Source organism: Merops nubicus, unplaced genomic scaffold, assembly GCF_000691845.1.
Source record: "Merops nubicus isolate BGI_N331 unplaced genomic scaffold, ASM69184v1 scaffold9378, whole genome shotgun sequence".
Lineage (NCBI taxonomy): Eukaryota > Metazoa > Chordata > Aves > Coraciiformes > Meropidae > Merops > Merops nubicus.
The window spans coordinates 29,587-40,778 of NW_008623686.1; the positions used below are offsets into that span (position 1 = coordinate 29,587).

At 44.0% G+C, this 11,192-nt stretch overlaps 1 protein-coding gene across 1 annotated transcript in view; it reads right to left on the reverse strand.

Annotated features, from left to right (window-relative positions):
• MAP2K5 (mitogen-activated protein kinase kinase 5) overlaps nt 1-11,192 on the reverse strand; it is a gene marked incomplete at both ends in the record, with an annotated part of 131,284 nt that overhangs the window by 25,145 nt on the left and 94,947 nt on the right. The window lies entirely within an intron of this gene.

Here is an 11,192-nt window from a genome sequence, read left to right on the forward strand (position 1 = left end):
TAAATGAGAAATTAATGATTATTTAAGTAACACACAAATGGTCTTGTAATTAACAAAGAGCTGTGAAATTATTCTTGTGTTGACCTTTGTTTCTTTCACTGCATTTGCTATTTATTTACACTCATGTTTATTTACACTTATTCATTTTAGAGCCTGTCCTCGTGCTGTCTGTTCTAGATTTAATAAGCGAGAGAATTTTTTAAGGGGAAAAAAAAAGGCAGGATTTACCCTTCTAGTGGTAGAAAACAAGCACCCGGTATTTATGAAAGAAGAAAACCAAAACAAAACAAAAAAAAAAGCACAAGAAGAAAAAAAAAATTCCAAACAGGGAACAAACAACATCACCATTTGCAAAAAAAAAAAAGGGCTTTACGAATTTAGGAGTTTTTCCAAGAATGACAGAGAGCTCCACTGTGTTTATAGTGTAACAGCTCAGGATGTAATGAAATTACACTGCAGAGTACTTTAACAGTGTCATCTCATTAGACCTACAGTTGGAACAAGAGAGCCACATAAAACAGGCAGCTGCAAATGACTCCATTCTCATCTATTCTCATTTGCTATTAAAAATACCTTTCGGCGGCTTTTTTCCTCCCTGACATCCCTACACAAAGTACCCTGCAAAGTATGATACATGCACCTATTTAAATTAACAAAGGAATGACTTATTTTAATCTCACTGTGCTTTGGAGTGCTTTGGCCATTTGGATGAGCAATATATCATTACATACAACCTTCCAGCGCTGCAGGCAAGAAACTCAGAGCGTGCAGCATTTGGTGGGAGCCAAACAATTTCTCTAGCACACAACTGTGTCAAATGCATGCATGTATTCATTATTGAGAACACGAGGAAATAGCTTTGATGTAGTGGAAAAAAGAAGATGATAAAAGCACCTCTGCAATGTGTGTGCCATTATCAATGGTGGCAGATAGACACAACCGCCGAGCCTCCTGTGTGATTAGTAAATATACATATAATTGCTGTGGCCAATTATCAGAAAAATGAGATCGGTAATTACAAGACAGAAAATTAACTAGAACTCTTATTAAGGCTTTGTTTCCGATTCAAACAATTGGAAACTGCTGGAAAATACAATTAAATCAAAAGTAACTGAAGAGTAAAAGGAGAAGCCAAAATTGCTTGGCAATTTTCAAAGACTTCTATTAAATACAAGGAGCGTTGGATAGAACATGCCCAAATTCTCTTTGAACTCAGGGCGGGTGAGGGAGAGGTTATTGTTTCTAAACTTATAAATGACAGCAATATAGGAAGGTTTCCACTGGAGAGTGGAAGGAACACCAGGAAATAAGCAGTGCAATTAAACTCGCTCCACTTCCAACAACTGCACATGAAAATGATTCCTATTAATACAGAAAATGCAGAGGGAAACGTCAGCCTTGTCTGTCCTGCGTGGAGCCCAGCAGGTCCTGTCTCTCCCCACCCTTCTCCTGCCCAGCAGATCCTTCCTGGGCTTGCAGCTCAAGTGGCAAAAGCCTCTTTCCCAGGTGGGGCTGACTCAAAGCAGAACAGGTAGAAAATGAACTTGTCCCCATGTTCTAGTATTTAAAAGGTGGCTTCAAAGAGGATGGAGACTCCCTTTTTAAGAGGAATCACATGGAAAAGGAGAGAGGTGATGGGGACAAGTTACTCCTGGGGAGATTCTGGTTGGAAACAAGAGGGGAATTCTTCACAAGGAGAACAAATCGACCACTGGAATAATCTCCCCAGGGCAGTGGTGGAGTGCCCAACACTGGACACTCAAGATTCAGCTGAACCACCTTGTCCAGACTGGGCTTTTGCCACAAGAGGTTGGGCCAGATGATCCTTGACGTCCCTTCCAACCTGGGATTCTATGAGTCCACAAACACCCTGGGCACATATCACAGATCATGTTGAAAACAACGAGATGAAGCAACTGGAGCCCAGTTGCTGGGGAACTGGCTCTGCCCAGCAATCTACCCCTGCTGCTTATTGTAGTGAAATGCCAGTGAGGAGCCTGTTCCAATGGTCCCTGGAACGGGGCTGCCAGCTCAGAGAGGTCCATGCTGGGGACAGGGACCTGCAATCAGCACTTCACACTAATTTGGTAGGTGATAATTTCTGCAATCACAAAGATGATGGAGCCATAACAATGTGAAACTGCATTCTGAGAGGGGAGGAGAAACTGATGAACTGCTCTGAAGCCACCAGTGTTTCACTTTGGCTGAGCCCAAGCTAAGCTGGCATCAGGACTCATGCAGGCAAGGGAAGAAGGTGCTTCAACCTCAGCACTGACACCTTGACCATGCAGCTCCTGCACTGCAGTACAGCCAGGACACAAGGTGCTCCTGCATAAGCAGGAAAGAAAATTTCACTTGGAAGTAAATGTAAATGCTATTTTTGGGGGCACATCTTTCTCTACAATTTCATCCCCATCCAGGGCCACTCTCTTCTGCTGTAGACCTCTCAGTCATGGCCATACCTTGGTTGGTTTGGTCATGAAGAGATTGGGTGGGTGGGTAGAGGTGAACACCAACTGGATCTCCAAATGAAAACTAGATGCTTCAACAGAGTCTTCTCAAGGACTTTAGACTGGGTGACCCACAAATTTACTGTCTACTTGCCTTGCAAATCGGAAGCCTTTTGGGGGAGTGAGCCAATCTCAAGGATATATTTGCAAGCAAGTGTGTTTAAAGGGAAAAAGCAACAGTGCAGATAAAAAATTTAATCTCACCTCTGTACATAGCAGCCAGTTGTTATTTTACAGAGTAGGTGAGATCGGGGATGAGGAGGCAGCTTTTGGTTGTAGCTGAACCAGTAGATTACAGACACTCAACTGCTTCCAAAAGTGGGCACCAAAAGAGTGCCTCAAATGTTGCATTTTACCTTAGAAAATCTCCATTCAGTATCTGCCCTGGGAAACAATGACCATGATACTTCTATTTCTGCTTTGGTCAGAAGGGACCTTTCAGATCCTGGAGTCCAACCGTCCCCCCAGCACTGCCAGGTCCCCACTGCCCCGTGTCCCTCACACCACATCTCCACGGCTTGGAAACCCCTCCAGGGGTGGGGACTCCACCACTGCCCTGGGCAGCCTGGCACAGCCCTGGGCAACCCTCACTAGGAAGAAATTGTTCCTCAGGTCCAACCTCAACCTCCTCTGGCACAACCCGAGGCTGTTTCCTCTTGCCCTGTCACTTTCTCCCTTGGGAGACCAACCCCCCCCTGGCTCCAGAGGCTCCTGTCAGGAGCTGGGCAGAGCCAGAAGGTCTCCCCTGAGCCTCCTTTGCCCCAGGCTCAGCACCCCCAGGTCCCTCAGCTGCTCCTCACCACACTTGTGCTCAAGGCCTCTCATATTATTCTATGCAAAACCCTTTCTACTTAAAAGGTGGGAGTGTTTTGTACTTAGAGCTGTTTCTAATGAGACAAAGTGCTGCTATTGCCACCTCTGTAACCTGAGCAATCACATCATTGTTGGATAAAAGCATGAATTTTTGAAACCACACAAAGTAAATAAATCCTTTATTGTATCCTGAAGTTCCCTGGACCTTGGCTGCCACTCAGAGTGAAGGGAATATGAGGAAATAAAGCAAAGCCACACATGTCTCTACCAAGTCTATGCCATTTGTGATGCAACAGAGCCACATTTGATGTCAGCAGAGGGACCAGTCCAGCTGCACTGATGGGCTGCCTTAGTTTATCCACCTGCATGCTGACATCATGCTGCAGAGGCAAAAACTCATAGAAACCCAAGATTTTAAAGGGGTGAGGAATAGGGATACACATTTTAAACTGGGAAATGGTTCTTTCATTTTTTGTAAATACTGTTGTCTTTCAACCAGTACCATGAAGACCTAAATATTTGGGATGTGCTAAAATGGCAGAAAACCCACAAATGGCTCTAAGGGTAGATGTACCACTGGCCTCTTACATCCCCAGGCAGCTTATTCCCAAGATTGGCTATTTCCCTAAGCATCCAAACACCCTTTCTGGGACTGGGATCTGCTGCAGGAGATGAGCTCAGCCCCTGATTCCTCACCACCAGCCAAATTGTGCACACAGTGAGAACGGGGAAGGGCAATGGGAAAAAAAGTTTGAGTGATGCCTTTGCCTTGTGAATAATGAACAGTTCAAGAAGGTCAACCCATTACAACTGAAACCGTTTAATTATTAATTATGCACAATCTATGAGCAAAAGGACAAGTTCAGAATGTTTAATGTGTGGTAACTCCAACTGGACCCTCTCTTGGCATTTTGTTATTAGCACTTGTCAGCAAGGTGCTCAGGCATAAAGAAAAAAGCACAGCAGCAGAAAGTCTGAGCTCGCAGGAGGAGGGAGGGCTTTAAACTTCAAACACTGCTCCTAATATTTAATTTATAGAGTTCCCAGGCTCTGGTATAAACCTTATTGACTTCCACAGAGTTAGGGAAAGCCACGGTACCTAAATGAAGACCTGAGACTGAGAATACTGAGACAATCCCTCCCAAAGCCCTCTCTTTTCAAGAGAGTGCTAACATTACTATTTGTATTTTTTTTTCCACAGTTCTGAACAAAGGAAGACTGAACCACCTAACAGAGCACCCAGGAGTCAACCAATCCTTTGCAATCTATGCAATAACAGCTTGAATTACAGGTCTGAATACTATCCTCATCTACTTCTCAAAACTATTCAAAATGTCTCCTGATCTGTTTGCTCTCATTAAGCAGAGCAGTAGCAGATGCTACAGAGGCTCAGGAAATACACAATGTCCAGCAAAACCACAAATAAATACGAATAAGGCACCTTTCCTCTCTTTTCTGTCCAGCTTGGAGGTTTACCTGGGCAAACTCAAGAAGCAAATTCAACAGATACAGCTCTGAGTTGCTTATTTTCTTTGGAAACACTCTTATGTCATTGAAATTTGGGAGTAGTTCTTGACTGTCCATAGACACCAAAAGCATCCCATGCTTTACACACCTTCAGAGGTCTTAACCCAACAATTTCTTGAGTGAAGTATTTTCTCAAAGCAACTGAAAGCCTGAGACTTATCACCTCCTTTGGAAGGAAAAGCCCAGAGTCTCCCTGCAAGAGGAGAAGACAGCTTTCTGCCTCACAGCTTCACGGCAGTGATGGCCAAGTCCCCAGCTACATGTTAAGATCAAACCTGTGTTCCTCCTCCCTCCCACTTCAGGGGCCAACCACGGTGCAGAACGATGGCAGCCCACCACCAACACATCCCCAGGTACTCCCCATGGATCCCCACGCTTGGTGCAAACAGGTTTTACCCCCTCTTCTCATCTGCTAACTCCTGCAAAGGGTTAAATTTTCCCATTTCCCACAGCTACTGCTATTTTGCAACACTCTCTCCTCAGTGTGAGGCTTGTGCAGAAGGAGATGCCATGGTCCTATGGCTCTATGGCCACAGGAGGGAAGTTAGCAGAACCCAGCAAACCAAACTCCAGTTCCTCTCTCCTCTGGGTCTCCCCAGCACACCCTGCCTTGGAAATTACCATCTCCTCTGGGCAGACGCTCCTATTCCACAGCTTGTCCACTGATGCTGAAATGGCAGTATTTAATAAATAATGGGTCTGCTTTACAAAGCATCTCTGGCTTATCCCTTCAGCCTAAAAAATCTCTAGGATTAAAGAATTTTTATGCACTCTAGTTTCTCTTTTACTAAAGCTTTCCAAGAGTACATTTATTTTTAGATATACCTTCTGGACAAATAGTGATTCGTTATATTTTTTTTTTCAGATAAACTTAAGTTTTAGATGCTCCAGAAATGCTGCCACGTGCAATTACCTGTAATAAATACAGTAAAGTTATTGAGCTTCCAACGAGACCAGCAAATTACAATCTTGTACATGTTCAGATTTACTCCTACAAGGACAATTTTCTTCCACAGCATTCTTTAAAAAAAAAAAAATAAAAAATAATAATAAAAAAAAAAAAAATCCCTTTCTCCCTTTCTAGCCAATCTACTTCAAAAGCCCTGCACAAACCTAATGGCAGGTGATTTCCTACAAGGAACAGGTCTGCAGAAGACGGCGATGGCTGGAGGTGGCTCAGAGGCCCAGACTTGAAAGCGTTCCTGGATTGTCCCTGTCACAGTCCCCCCCAACCCCAGCAGGAAGGTGAAAGATGATTACATCTCCCCGCCAGGTCGCTTCTTGCTCTTTTCTTAGTAGCAGATGCCAAATGTGACAAATGATACGTGGGGGCATTTTGGTGTGAAGTTTTGTCTGCCGGGATTGGAGTGTCAGCAGTAAACTCATTTATTTCCAGATCTTGAGCTGGACAGGAACCAAGGTTGAAAGGCCGGCGTTTTATCCACCAAAACACTCAGCCTACCTTTAACACCTCAAACCACGTGAGAACCAGCTATTCTCTCAGCAGTGCTACCTGCTCCCTAAATTCTTGAGAATATCACAGCCACGTAACCTCTGTTTGTACCGACCGCATGCAGACGGCGCTGGCTCAACCAGCCAGTAGATACCTGGGGCTACTGGGTTCTCATTTTTGGGGCGTTTGCTACTGTGAGATATTTATTCAGAGCCCAGAAGAGGGAAGGAAGGAAAGAAGGGGAAGAGTGTAATTAACATCAGGAATAATCTAGGGTGTAGGACGTGATGCCTTCTACCTCTCGCCATGCTCTGGGTACTTCTTCGTGTGGCTCTCTAAAGGGTCTTGCAGAGAAGAGTACAGGTAGCTGGAAAAACAGGTTAATCCTTTAACCGTAACTGTAATTGCTTTCTCTCTGAAACAAACATCAGAATTTTTTCCTCTCATTGCTGGTCTCTTGTCGATCATAAGCTAGCAGAGCACAGCAGTGTTTTGGGTAGACACACACACACACACATTTCAAATGGCTCAGGCACAGCAGCACGAAACGCAGCCTCTACCTGTTCCCACCAAAGGGACTCAATTGAAAAACTAAACCCATTTATTGTTCCCTTTTTCCTCTGTACACTCCCAATGCATTTTTATTGCTTTTTCATAAAACACTGCCGCAAATAATCAAGCATGACCATTGACATCCACAAGATTGAGTTTTAGGAACCATTAAATGAGCTTGCCCTCTTGGGAAGGTTCTTGCTCAGGTTGGTCTAAAGGTAATTATTCAGCAATTCCTACCTGTGGTTTTACCTTGTTCCTATATAAGTCTCTGAATCTCATACACTAGTAAGGTCACAGTTTCTGTCTCCATAAAAGTACACCCTAAAACAACTTATCCACAGGACAAATCAGGGTGGGTTTGTGTACATGTGCACACACACGTGTGTGTGTATATCCTACACCCAGCTTTTCTTCCATGGAAGTATGCAGAACTCCAGGAAATTCCAGGGTTAAATATAGCTGTTCACACATTCAAATCAATACCTGAGAACCTAAAGAGAAATTCCTCTGGCAAAAAAAAAAAAATAAAGCCTTGTTTTATTCTCAGCTTTTGGAGTGTTCTGCTTCATTTCTAGAAACAGCAAATGTAGCACTGATGTATCAGGTTAAGAAATTCAGCACTTGAGAGACAAGGGTCTTCATCGTGCTGTTTGATCAAGCTGAACATCCTGTGAATTTTTAAGGCTATGCTGTAGCAGTAAATAGAGGGATACATTTAAGCAGGTTAAAAAAAAAAAAAAAGGAATAGCAACAACTATTCAGGATATCTGAAAATTTATTGACACTGAAATGCTTCACAGCTCAGCATCAACACTACACTAGCGTTAACTGATGCTGCTAAATGTTTCCAGAGTATGAATTTCCAAAGAAAAAAAAAAAGAGGTCTTTGGTTTTGTGGTGTTTGTGAAGTCCTTGAGCTAGATTAAACTGCAGTCTTGTGAGACCGAGTATCTCTGTGGGGGCACTTAGCAGAAATGCTCAAGAAACTCATGGAAAGCTTCTCACTACTTACTCATGAAGCTATCAGAGTAAGGAATCAAGAGTACAAGTAATTTCTAACTTGCTCACCAAAACAGGCAGGTTTTCCAGTGCTGCCTCCTATTCGTAAAAATAGGATTTGCTCTTGAAAGACTTCACTCCTCAAGCTTCTAATGCAACTGGAATAATACAACAACTTGACTAAAACCTATGGACAAAAATAGAGTTCTCCCTAATTCAACAGAGCTTAAAAAAACCTAAAAAGCCAGAACCAACACCTAAGTCACTATCACACTGAGACAAGCTATGGAAACTTTCAAACCAAAATAATTCCATTTCAGGTTATGAAGAAGAAAGGGTTAGAAACTAGAGCTGATGCTTAACCACAGAGCTTGTGACCACAACTGCTCCAGTACAGCGAAACCCGGTTCACAGCAAGCACCCAAGGGGCTGGCAATAATTGCTTTCCTAGAAGGAATACTCTAACTAAATAAAGGTCAAACAAAATAGCCCTGAAGAGCTTAAGGAAAATGTACAGGAGTTGCTGAAGTCAGGAGGACTACCTGCTGGATGCATTCCACAGTGCAGGTTTTGCCCATCCAACCTTCTCCTGACGCAGCGTGGATACCTCTATGGCCAAAAAATTCAGGATGGAAAGGATGGGAAGCTGACAGAGCTGTTTGGTTTGGTCTTTTGGGATCTTCATACACAAGCTGCCACCACCCAGGTGTGCTACTAAACATTGGTCTGACTAGCAAGCAGGAAAAATTACATTTTTTAGAAGGTTTGAGAAATACTGCACCTGGAATGCAGCCGAGGAAGTGGCTAAACAGTAATATCCTACATAATACATTTTGACATCAAGGTAACAGGAAAATAAGTACCTGCAGCTTGGAAGAACCTTAAAAACAATGCCACTTCTCAGCCAACTGTGAGGAACACAAATATGCTATGATCTGAGCTCTGTGGCCATCAGGTCAATGGAGGTGATTCTGCCCCTCTACCTGGCTCTCGTGAGACCCCCACCTGCAGTACAGCATCCAGCTCTGGAGCCCCCAGCACAAGGACACAGACCTGGTGGAGCAGGTCCAGAGGACCACAAAGATCATCAGAGGGCTGGAACATCTCTCCTGTAAGGATAGGCTGAGAGAGTTGGGGTTGTTCAGACTGGAGAAGAGAAGGCTCCGAGGAGACCTTGAGGGCTTCCAGCATCTGAAGGGGGCTACAAGAAACCTGGGGGAGGACATTTTACAAGGGGTAAAAGAGGTGTCCCTGCCCATGGCAGGGGGTTGGAACCAGATGATCTTTAAGGTCCCTTACAACCCAACCCATTCTATGATTTTCATGAAAACCTAACCCCGCATTTTTTCTGCAGCCACAGAGCCCAGAAACCCACTGCTCACCTAACAGAAAATTTAAAGGACCTCCTTTTATCTTTTAAACTGAGAATTTTCTAAAGCATTGAAAGTAAAATGCATCATTATAAGCAAAGCTACAGTTCTCATAATCTCTGCTTGGAAGTGGAATTTGATTTTTTGAGTGAGGACCATGTAGGTTGTCTGGGAGGTTGCTGGAGATTCGGATGCTGAGGAGGGAACTGTAAAGAATTTTTTATCAGGAAAAGATAATCATGGCAGGCATTGTGAGACTGGGAGCAGTAAGAGAGGTTAAAAAGCTATTTTTACTTGCAATCTTTAGGTTTCAGATTCAGCCCAATAAGTGAAACTGGGTGGCCTGCATTTTTCTGATGCATCATTTCTGGGGTCTGCAACATTAATAATATTATTCTGGGGTTCTGTTGCTTGTATTTCTAAATTATCACCTGGAACAGATTCCAATCACAAAAACTTTAATTTTTTTTTATAAATGCACCTAGTGCTTTTGAAGCAGAATCCCCTTGCTGATGCAATTTGCAACTGCATGGCAAACTGTTTGACTGCATGACCATGGAACCACAGGGCCACATCTAGGACACCTTCCAAGCCAGGCAACGGGTCCTGCTTGTAGCAGGACTCTGCTCTCCTTCATGTTGGAGTGTTTCTGGGAAGACTGCAGGCCCAGAGAGCCACGCGTGTCCTTCCCAACAGGGATTCATCTCAGTGCTCCCCACAGGACCTTTCGGTGAGCTGGAGACAAGCTAAGTGGAGTGCTGGAATATTAAATGGCTCTCTGCTCTCAAATACCAGCAGACTGCCTTTACTGCTGGCTGTGCTGCAGGATGAACTACATTAACAACTGCTCTGTCCTCGTCTTTGGACCAGAAGCAGGAGTCTTACCATGGTGGGAGATGCCTCTATGATTAGGGCTGTTGCTTAAATGAGCGTGTCTTATTTGTAGTTGGATCAGATAAGTTACCACATGGTAAAAATAAAGGTCCTGGCAGGCTTGTATCCTTCTCACACAATGCTCATTGCTAATTCTGCCATTAAAAAAATAATCCCAGACCCAATGTCACTAAAAGCCCAACAGCCTGACAACAACAACGTCAGGCAGTGCATTGTCAATTGAGAAGAACCACAGTGCCTGCCATTTTTTTGTTAAATTATCCTGCTTCTCAAATCACTCACTCATTTTGCACAATTCCTGCAAATAAATTTAAGTCCTAGGAGATGAACACCCAGGCTTTGGAAACTGCCAGAGTCACTGCTGCAGCACATCTATGAACTCCCATGGACAGTTTTTATTCCATAGGGCACCACCTTACAGAATTTGAGAGAAGTCCCTGGTTTTCAGGTCATACAGAAGCAACCTCCTAACAACTTCAGTTACCCATAAATCCTATGAATTAAATATGATTGTGAATGATCAGAGCATGAACTTTTGGACTTCTGCTGTCTTCTTGTTGAACATGGATCAGTTCTACAAAACCCCAATGACTGCAAATACAATAAGCAACTATTATGAAGAATAAAGGTCTTCACATTACTTCCAATCCAACATTTTAAAAAATGTCTAGGTTCTGCCCATATCAGACTCTTGAGTTCTTAGCCAGCACCAGGGGGGAAAGACTGGGGGAAGCAGATTGCAGCAGAGACCCAGCCTCAAGAAACACTTTCCACAGAGCTGTTTAATCACATTCTTGGGAGCCAAAAGTCCAAACCATTCTCTGTTACAGAAAAAACTATATTGAGGGACTTGATGACAAAAATCCCAGAATCCCAGCATGGTGGGGGTTGGAAGGGACCTCTGGAGATCATCTCACCCCACCCCCTGCTCCAGCAGCTCACCCACAGCAGGGTGCCCAGGGTTACAGCCAGGAGGGTTTGGGATCTCTCCAGAGCAGGAGACTCCACAGCCTCTCTGGGCAGCTGCTCCAGGCTCGGCCACCCCCACCCCCAAGGAGGTTCTCCGTCCGC